Genomic DNA, 9,611 nt, shown 5'->3' with positions numbered 1-9,611 from the left:
TCAACAATAGCCAAAACATGGAAAGAGCCTAAATGTCCATCACCTGATGAATGGATCAAGAAGATGTGGTGTATATATTCACGATGGAGTACTACGTGGCAATGAGAGGGAATGACATATGGCCATTTGTAGGAAAGTGGATGGACCTTGAGGGTGTCATGCTGAGCAAAGTAAGCCAGGCAGAGAAGGACAGATATCATATGTTTGCACTCATAGATCTAACAGGAAAACAGGAGAGACCTAATGGAGAACACGGGGGAGCAGAGGAGGGAGAGAGAGTTGGGGAGAGAGAGGGATGCAGAACTTGAGAGACTATTGAATGCTGAAAATGAACTGAGGGTTGAAGGGGAAGGGGGAGGGGGGAAGAGAGGTGGTGGTGATGGTGGAGGGCACTTATGGGGAAGAGCACTGGGTGTTGTATGGAAAACAATTTGACAATAAAATATTATGGAAAAAAATACTTTTTCAAAATTTAAAGAAAAAAACTCCCAACATTTGCTCTTTGATTAATGTTTTTTTCTTTTTAAGGATTTTAAAGTAATCTGTATACCCAACATGGGGCTTGAACTCACAACCCCAGGATCAAGAGCTATGAGCTCCACTGGCCAAGTCAGCCAGGCACCTTGATGTTCATTTTTCAGTAGCTCTTTACCGAAAGGGCACAGATGAGTAAGGGTTCAGGGAATGGACAGTGTCTTCATATGGATCTGGATTTAAGTCACAGCTTTGGGGAAGTCACTTCTCATCTCCAAGTCTCAGTTTCTTCAACTGCAAGATGGGAATAATAACAGTACCTATACTTTATACATTGTTGCTGGCACTAAATGAGACAATGCAGATAAAGTGTTTAACATAGTGCCTGGAATATAGCAGGTACTTGATAAATGTTTATTATCAATAGACTTTAACTCTTTCCTATGTGTGGGTTCTAAAGATTTCCCTAGGTTAACGGACTGCAGCTGAAGCAGCATGCGGAGATGTGCTGTGGATGGGGGTACATGCCAACACACCGCCCAGAGGGCTTTGCTGCCTCACAGAAAACTGGCCCCTGGCCCCACAGTTTCTGACTTAGCAGGTCCTACTGGGGAATCTGCAAGAGAACCTGCATTTTTCTTTTAATTTTCTTAATTTTTAAAATAAAAAAAATTTCTTTTAATGTTTATTTCTGAGAGAGAGAGAGAGACAGACAGACAGACAGACGGACAGAATCCCAAGCAGATTCCAGGCCCTGAGTTGTCAGCACAGAGCCCGACGTGGGGCTCAAACCCATGCACCTGAGCCAAAGTCAGATGCTTACCCAACTGTGCCACCCAGGTGTCCCTCTTTTTTTTTTTTTTAAATAATTTATTATTTATTTTGAGGGAGGGAGACAGAGAGTATGGGAGGGGCAGAGAGAGAGGGAGGAGAGGACCCCAAGTGGGCTCCACCCTGTCCATGCAGAGCCCTATGCAGGGCTCAAACTTATGAAGCATGAGATCATGACCTGAGCGGAAGCCGGACGCTTACCTGACTGCGCCACCCAGGAGCCCCAAGAATCTGCATTTCTAACAGACTCCCAGGTGATGTTGAGGTTGCAGGTCTGGGGGCCACGCTGTGAGAACCATCGCTATAGACAGAAGGCCCCTTTCCTTACCCAAGGTCGTGCTGGCCCTGAGACTGGTCCTGAAGGTAAACCATGGGTGGAAATCCCAAGTCTGCCATTTACTCTTCATGGTCTTGAGCAGGTTGGTTAAAATCCCCGTGTCTCACTCCTTCATGTGATACTCGAATTCCCTGTCTCCTAACAACTTGTCACACACTGTGAGGATGAACGGGGCAGAGTTGGCTGCTGCTCCTGTTGCTGTTGTCAGTCATCACTGGCATTAGGGGAGCAAGAGTCACGGCTGAATGAGAAGGGACGCCGCTCGTGGCCTGAGGCTTCCTTCCCTGCTTCCGTCCTCTATTCCCCGCACTGGAATCAGGTTGTCATATCTTGGTTGGAAACGCACTTTCTATTTCAACTTCATTTTCTCTGAGTACTATATTAATAGAGACACACGCCTGGGGAAAACCTCCTCCAAAGAACATGTGTAGAGGAACTGAATATGGTAAAAGCCTCAGTTTCTATGACCAGACAGTCCGGGGTTTGAATTCCTACATCCCGTCAATGGGCGCTCTGCCTGCACGCATCTAAGCTTTCGCAGGTGAAAAATGGTTCCGACCTAGGCTCGCAGCGCATCCGGGAGGTCCGAGGAAAGGAAAGGGGCCGGCGCACTGTGGGCCCTTGGCAAATGTCTACTTTCTTCTCTCTGGGTCAAGGAGGCCCTCTCATTTCACTCTTTGTTCTCTGGGAGGTAGTCTGCATTTTCTTCCCCTGAGCTTTAATGAGGACTAGCCAAGATGAGAACATGGTGACAGAAGACTGGGGCGGGGGCGCTGACAGGACCAGAAGGGACAGGGATGGGGGAGGGGAGAGATGAGGGACCGAGAGCTGCTGGAGGGTCAGGCCTCACTGCATGGCACCAAGGAACACGGCACTTCAACGAGTCGACGTCCACAGAGCAGCACCTTCAATGCCCAGATCAAGTTCAGTGCTCTAGGACTACTGAGCAGCAATGATCAAGAGGACAATGATTCCAGGACACACAGAATCCACAACACTACATTAGAATTAAAACACTAAAAAAGTTCACAGAAAAAGCTACAGCAGGGTCTAGCACTATATTCGTTACTGTTCATTTATAAGACTGACTTACCACTGATGCCTAATTACCCTGCAGCACAATAACTGTGTATTCAAGTTCAATAAACATTTACTGAGTGCGTATGAGTTCCTGGAGATGCAGAGAAATGAGTCAGACAGCTCCCCTCTCAGGAAGCCTGTAAAGGAGCTGACATGGCAACGTGAAATACGGGGACACAGACACACACACACGTGTTGAGCGCTCATAGAAGGGCCTTTTTTAAACTCAGAGACAGTGGTTTTGGACTGTTTCCTGAAGGGTGTGGGCTTGAGCCAACCCTTGCAGGATGCATGGATTCATTCAGTTACCAGACATTTATTGACACTTAACTATAAGCGTGGTAATGGAGACACATCAGTGAACCACACAGACCAAATGCTCTGCTCTGAGTAGTATTTTAAAAAGTTGGAAGGGTGTATTCATTTGGGCATGACACTAAAGGTCACACAGCTCTGTTGAATGAACAAGATGAGTACTGGTACGTGAGGGAGGGGTGTGAGCCTGGCAGTGTAGGCCCAGGTTTTCAAGTCACTGCTCTGAGAACACATCCCAAGTTGGGTGATCTAAGTCAAGTAACTCAATCTTGGTGAGCCTCAGTTTCCTCCTCTGTTGCAGTGAGGACAATGGTGTGCACTTCCTGGGGGTCCTGCCATGACTAAACGGAATAGTCTGTGCTAAGTATCTTCACAAGGTCTGGCCCAAAGGGGATGGTTGAGAAAAGGGGGCCACTCTTTTCTCAAGATCTTTGGTTTTTGTCAAATGTGTCGGGATTGGGGAATGCCACCAACAGCCAGCCAGTCAACCTGTTTTGTTTTTCCAACTAATGATCTAGTGGGACTAAGGATGCATCTCAGTGGCTGGGGGTAGAGAGAGACACAGGGCCTGGGGAGGAGCAGGGAGGAGGGGGACCTGGGGAGGAGCAGAGGAGGAGGAGGGGGGCCTGGGGAGGAGCAGAGGAGGAGGAGGGGGGCCTGGGGAGGAGCAGAGCAGGCTCATAGTCTTCAGAAGGGCGGGCTCCATCTCCTCAGCCTACCTCAGGGGGTTTAACCAAGAGTCCACTGTCCTGGGGATGGGATTATAAACTTCCTGAAAACATATTTCAAATTATTTGTGTGTTTCCGTATTATGGAAAAGCGTCCCAAACTTTCACCAACTTTCCAAAGCTCTGCGAATATGAAGTGCTTTATAAGAATCCCAAGGGAGTTAGACACCAGAGTATTCAGTCATCACGACGCCAATGAAAACACGCGTGTTAGGGGGACAGAAGGCTCACCGGTTGGCATCAGGGTTCTGTGACAAGGGGAGGAGGAGGAGAACGGCTCAGTGGCTCCACATGAGAAATGACTGGGGATTTAGGGGGGAGCAGAAGTGGGGATGAAAGGAAGTCGGTTATTCCCTCTAGGGAAGCCCAGCCCCCGAGTGGGTTGGCTCGTGAAGAGGGAAGTCCAATACCCAGTTTGTGAAACCAGCACCTGGGTTTGAAGGCAGTGGAAACTCTGCATCATTACCCTTGGTGCTCCAGAAAAGGCAAGCTACGAAGAGATGGCTGACATTCAGGGAGACCAAAAGGAGAAGGGGTACCCTCCCCTGGGGACATGCTTGGTAGAGAAAAAGCACCGGGCAAAGGCCTCCGAGTGGAGCGGGGAAGTCAACACAAGCCCCGTGATGTGGGCAGAACTTTGGGAAGGACACCTGGACCTCTTCAGGGCAGGAGACTGGCATCCACCCCTGGAGCCTACGAGCAGGGCACTTTCAGATCTATGCTCTTGGGGCCATGTTCATGCTACACAGGACTGTGAAGAGGAATCTTTTTGGTTTTTGGTTTGTTTTTTAGAGAGAGAGAGAGAGAGAGAGAGAGAAGCAGGGCTCAGCTGGGACTCATGTTTTTACCTTCAGTGGGGCTCGTGCTCACCAGATGTGGAACCTGAACTCACCAACTGTGAGATCATGACCTGAGCTGAAGTCAGATGCTTACTGACCTGAGCCACCCAGGTGCCCTGAACCCTTTTTCTTTTTAATGTTTATTTATTTAATTTGAGAGAGAGGGAGAGAGAGAGCATGAGTGGGAGAGGGGCAGAAAGAGAGAGAGAGAGAGAGAGAGAGAGAGAGAGAGAGAGAGAGAGAGAATCCCAAGCAGGCTTTGTGCTAACAGCCCCATGCAGGGCTCAATCTCATGAATAGTAAGATTATGAGCTGAGCCGAAATCAAGGGTTGGACACTTAATCCACTGTGCCATCCAGGCGCCCCAAAATAAACTTTTGAATAATCATATAGCCCATATATGAAGAGAATCTTTAAAAAAATTTTTTCCATCTCGGTGGCCAGAATAACACAGCCATTTAGGGCGCCTTCCTTACATTTGACATCCTCTGTTCCGGTAGATTTCCCAGAGAGTTAAGAACAGTCCTCCACCCTGTCATTGCCAAGTTCCCTCGCACAATGGAGACAGCCTGAGCCTGATTTCTGCCTCGGGGCCAGTCTTCTGAATGTCCAGAGATACAAGCAGCCAGGAAGCAAAGGGCTGTGACCGCCAATGGTGTTCAGAGAGATTGTTCTAAAGAAAAAAAGCACAGGCTTTTCAAGATTCAAAGCATCTGCCTTGGACACTGCCTCCGTAACAGGGAAGTCTCCTGTTAGCTGGCGTTTGTGGTCGCTACATGGAAGAATGTACATCACTGTCATTATGGACTCTGTTTTTAATACAATTAAGCTTTATTTGCTATTGCTTTTCTCTGAAACACTGAAATGCTTTCCAAGTTCAGCATCTTGGTGGGCTCTGCTGGAGAGGTGCCTGGGGACTCCAGAGTGGAGCCTGACCCACTTCTCCATCCGGCCGAAGGAAGGAATCAGCCCGATCAATTATTCAGCATGACCCAGGCAGGCAGGGGAGAGCATTTCTACACTGGCCCCAGTGAGCGCTTCAGCTGTTCTGGCCGTTTCTCCCTGACTGTGGATAGCACGGTGAGCATTTGGGCACAAAACCAGACACCTGGCCCTTTGGGGCCCTGGGACCACTGGGCCGTTGACTTAATTTCCCCGCGCCCCCACCTATCTCTCAGAACAAGACAGCTCTGCTGGAAAAGTACACCCTTTGTTAACATCGACAGGGCCTGTTACAAAGAGGACAGTCACAATAATAGATACCACTCCTAATCACAGATGTCACCCAGGTGACATCCTCACAAGGTGCCAGGCACCGAGGATGAATCTGTGACGGACTGTGGTCCACCGCAGCCATCCCCCTGCCTGTCTTCGTGCTCCCTGCTGCCCGTGGGGTTCACAGATGGTGGTTCCCAGCCTGGGGCCACCTCTGCCCCCAGCGAATAAGAGGCTCTGTCCTTAGTAAATGTTCTGGATACACGCAAGGTCAGGGAGCAGGAATAACACTGACAGCAGTCTCTGTATTTGGGAAATGCCTCCGGGCAGTGCAATTATAGGGAATCGAAGCTAAGTAATTTAACACAATTAGGGGAAGGATGTAAGTTAAGGAGCAGAACTTTCCATTCTCCCTCTTGCACAATGTGCAGCCACGCAGCCTCCCCAGATCTGAGGCTTCAGTGATTTCATTCATTCATTCATTCATTCATTCATTCATTCATTCATTCATTTATGAGAGAGTGTGCACAGAGGAGCAGGAGAGGGTCAGAGAGAGAGGGAGACTGAATCCCAAGCAGGCTCTGCACTGTCAGCACGGAGCCCAATGTGGGGCTCCTTCCTGTGGACCCTGAGATCAAGACCGGAGCTGAAATCAAGGATGCTTCACCAACTGAGCCATCCAGGTACCCCGTTGTGATTTTAAATCCTTAAATGAGTAGGGGCACCTGGTTGGCTCTGTTGGTGAAGCATCCAACTTTGGCTCAGGTCATGATCTCACAGGATCTCACGTGGGTTCAAGCCCCGCATAAGTGCAGAGCCTGCTTGGGATCTTCTCTTCTCTCCCTCTGCCCCTCCCTGCCCCTCCCAAATACAGTAATTTAAAAGCACATTAAACCCTTAAATGAATATATGAGGACTCTTTGCAAGCACATGTCTTTATTTCTCCTGCTTTGTGCCATTCCCAAGTTAGCTCCTGGCTGCACGGACTCTCCCTAAACTGTTCCCTCTGCTTTATATATAAAACGTATTTGCTGACTTGCAACCATGCGACATTGAGAAAAGCAGTCTGTGTGAGATTTATAGACCGAGGTTTCTGCTATACCGAAGAGAACGCACAAGGTATTCTTGTGCGAGCAGGCAGAGGTGCGATTCCACGTGTACTTTAAATATTTAACTGTCACTGGGGTTTCTTGGCTTACCTACTCTTCTTCAGAGGAAATAAAACCCCCCAGTCCTCCTCACTGAGAGATCTCTCCGGTTAGGGCGACAGTCAGCTGAGCAGAACAGCAGCCTGGGCTCCTTCCTGTCCCCTTGAGTGGCCTGACAGGGCGAGGAAACGGGTCTGAGGCCACACTGGAGAGGGGGACAGTGTCATTGCACTGGGTTTGCCTTTGAACTTAAGACACACACTTGCGCAGCACTGAAATCAGGACATCCACGTGTTCTGCTCTTCATTTAAGACACAAGATGCATGTTTTCGTGCAGCAAGGAAATCCTAACGTCAATATGTCATACACATATTTCTAAATATTTATTATCATCTTAAAAGCAACATTCTCACTGGTACTTAGGTGAGGGGAATTCAGACTTGGAATGAAGACGGAGGGGATTTCCATTACTGAGCTTCCACCCTAGAGGCGCTTTATTAGTTATCCAGTTTAATTTAGGATAATTCTTACAACCAAGTGAAAGAGGCCCCCTCCACCCCACCTTCCTGCCCCACTGTGTTTGGAAAGAGAAAACACGCTTCGGAAGAGACTCTGGCCAGTTCAAGGTTTCAATAAAATATTTTTAAAACTGTGACTTGGGGTACTGTTGGGGTAGTCATACTTAACTCTAACGTTCGTGAATGCAGTGAGGAGCAGGCTGGAGTGGGGGATGCCCAGGGTGGTAGATGCTGCGTCTCTCACACACACACACACACACACACACACACACACACACACACACTCCTAGTTAGTGTGAGTGTGTGTACATTATATACTGAGTAGATAAACTCATTTCTTCTCTGTTTCTCCTTTGCTACTGACAGGACACTTTGGTCTGACATTTTTGGTCACCAAATACGTGGGCTTCTTCCCCCTCACACCAAGCAATTCTCTGTAATACCACTGGGTGCCCTATAATCTAACCCAATCCTGACACTACGTGCCTGGGGATAGCATCAGATCCCACAGGTTAAGCGCTCAGTCCCACAAGGCTGCCCCCCTCTCCTTCCCTCAGATGCCAATGGCAAGTCCGGGTTGTCACCTGGTGCTTCTGGCTGACTGGCTGTAAGTCGAAGGCTCCCACAGCCCCCTCTTTGGGTTCTGCTCACAGAGCTCAGGAAAACCAGGTTCCTCCCTAGATCACTGGTTCATCACGAAAGCACAGGGCTCAGGAACAGCCGGCTGGGACAGCGGCACAGCGCGAGGTGTGGGGAAGGCAGCAGCTCCAAGCCCTGGCTGACCACACCACTCCCCGCCCGCCACGCACTCACCAACCTGAGAGCTAAAGCATTGTGCCTTGGGGATTTAAAAAATTTTTTTAAATATTTATTTATATTTGAGAGAGAGACAGAGCACGAGCAGGGGAGGGGTTGAGAGAGAGGAAGACACAGAATCTGAAGCAGGCTCCAGGCTCTGGGCTGTCAGCACAAAGCCTGAGATGGGGCTTGAACCCACGAACGTGAGATCATGACTGAGCTTAAGTTGGACGCTTAACTGGCTGAGCCACCCAGGCGCCCTGCTTTGGGGGTTTTTATGGAAGCTTCCTCACGGAGGCACAATCTCTCATTAATTCCATTGCTACCCCCCTCCTCCCGCTGGAGAATGGGGAGGTAGGGCTGAAAATTCCAAGCTTCTAATCACAGCTTCGTCTTTCTGAGACTAGCTTCCCATCTAGGAGCCCAACAGGAGTCACTTCTTTAGAGCAAAGGACACTGCTGTCACCCAGGAAATTCCAATGGGTTTAGGAACTCTCTTTCAAGAACCAGGTCCAAGGGCCAAACAGTAGAACAAAAGACGCTCCTAGTGCTCTTATCATGTCGGAGATCTTGAGGGTTTTAGGAGTTCTGTGCCAGCCGCCAGAGGCAGATGCCGTATACCTTCTTTTACAGATCTAATGAACTTACTCCATATGATAACATATAAGAAAGATATTATTTCTATTTTACAGATGAGGAGACTGAGGCACAGGAGGGTCCTTATGGACTGAACTGTGTCCCCTTCTGAATTCATATGTTGAAGCCTGAACCCCCAATGTGGCTATATTTGGAGACAGGGCTCCAAAGAGGTAACTGAGGCTAAAGGAGATCACGAGAGTGGGTCTACTAACAGGACTGATGTCCTATAAGAAGAGGAGGAGACACTGGGGATGTGTGCACAGAGGAAAAGGCCATCTGAGGCCCCAGCAGGAAGATGCCACCTGCAAGCCAAGGAGAGAGGCTGCGGAGGAGACCGAACCTACCAACACCCTGCTTAGACTTCCGGCCTCCAGAACGGAGAAGAAAACGTCTGCTGTGTAAACCACCCAGTCTGTGGTATCCTGTTAGGGCAGCCCGAGTTGACTAATGCCCTAACTTGGGTGGTGGATAAACTTCAGGTGACCAGCCGGCACGTGGCGGGGCTGTCATTCCAGCTGTCACCATGCCATGCTGCCGCCTGGGGGCAACAGTGACCCTGGTTTTCCTAAAGGAGGGAGCGCGAGGCAGGCATACCTCACGCCACACAGAGGGACCCCAGATGGACCCTACCACCCCTTACCCAACACCCAGTGCGCATGTCTTACACACAACACACAGCAGCTAGATCA

The 9,611-nt window shown here is 49.2% G+C and overlaps 1 protein-coding gene and 1 long non-coding RNA gene across 9 annotated transcripts in view; one reads left to right on the top strand and one right to left on the bottom strand.

Annotated features, from left to right (window-relative positions):
- The window catches only part of LOC115298242, a 7,390-nt gene extending 6,228 nt beyond the window's left edge, over window positions 1-1,162 (top strand). The window contains exon 3 of the long non-coding RNA XR_003911679.1: window positions 935-1,162. This is a non-coding gene — a long non-coding RNA (uncharacterized LOC115298242). The remainder of the gene's footprint in view (window positions 1-934) is intronic.
- APBB2 (amyloid beta precursor protein binding family B member 2) overlaps window positions 1-9,611 on the bottom strand; it is a 381,984-nt gene that overhangs the window by 82,320 nt on the left and 290,053 nt on the right. The gene's annotated exons all lie outside the window — the stretch shown is intronic.

This window comes from Suricata suricatta, chromosome 1 (assembly GCF_006229205.1).
Source record: "Suricata suricatta isolate VVHF042 chromosome 1, meerkat_22Aug2017_6uvM2_HiC, whole genome shotgun sequence".
Taxonomy (NCBI): Eukaryota; Metazoa; Chordata; class Mammalia; order Carnivora; family Herpestidae; genus Suricata; species Suricata suricatta.
The sequence above is the reverse complement of the archived record's forward strand: the minus strand, read 5'-3'. Positions and strand labels throughout refer to the sequence as shown.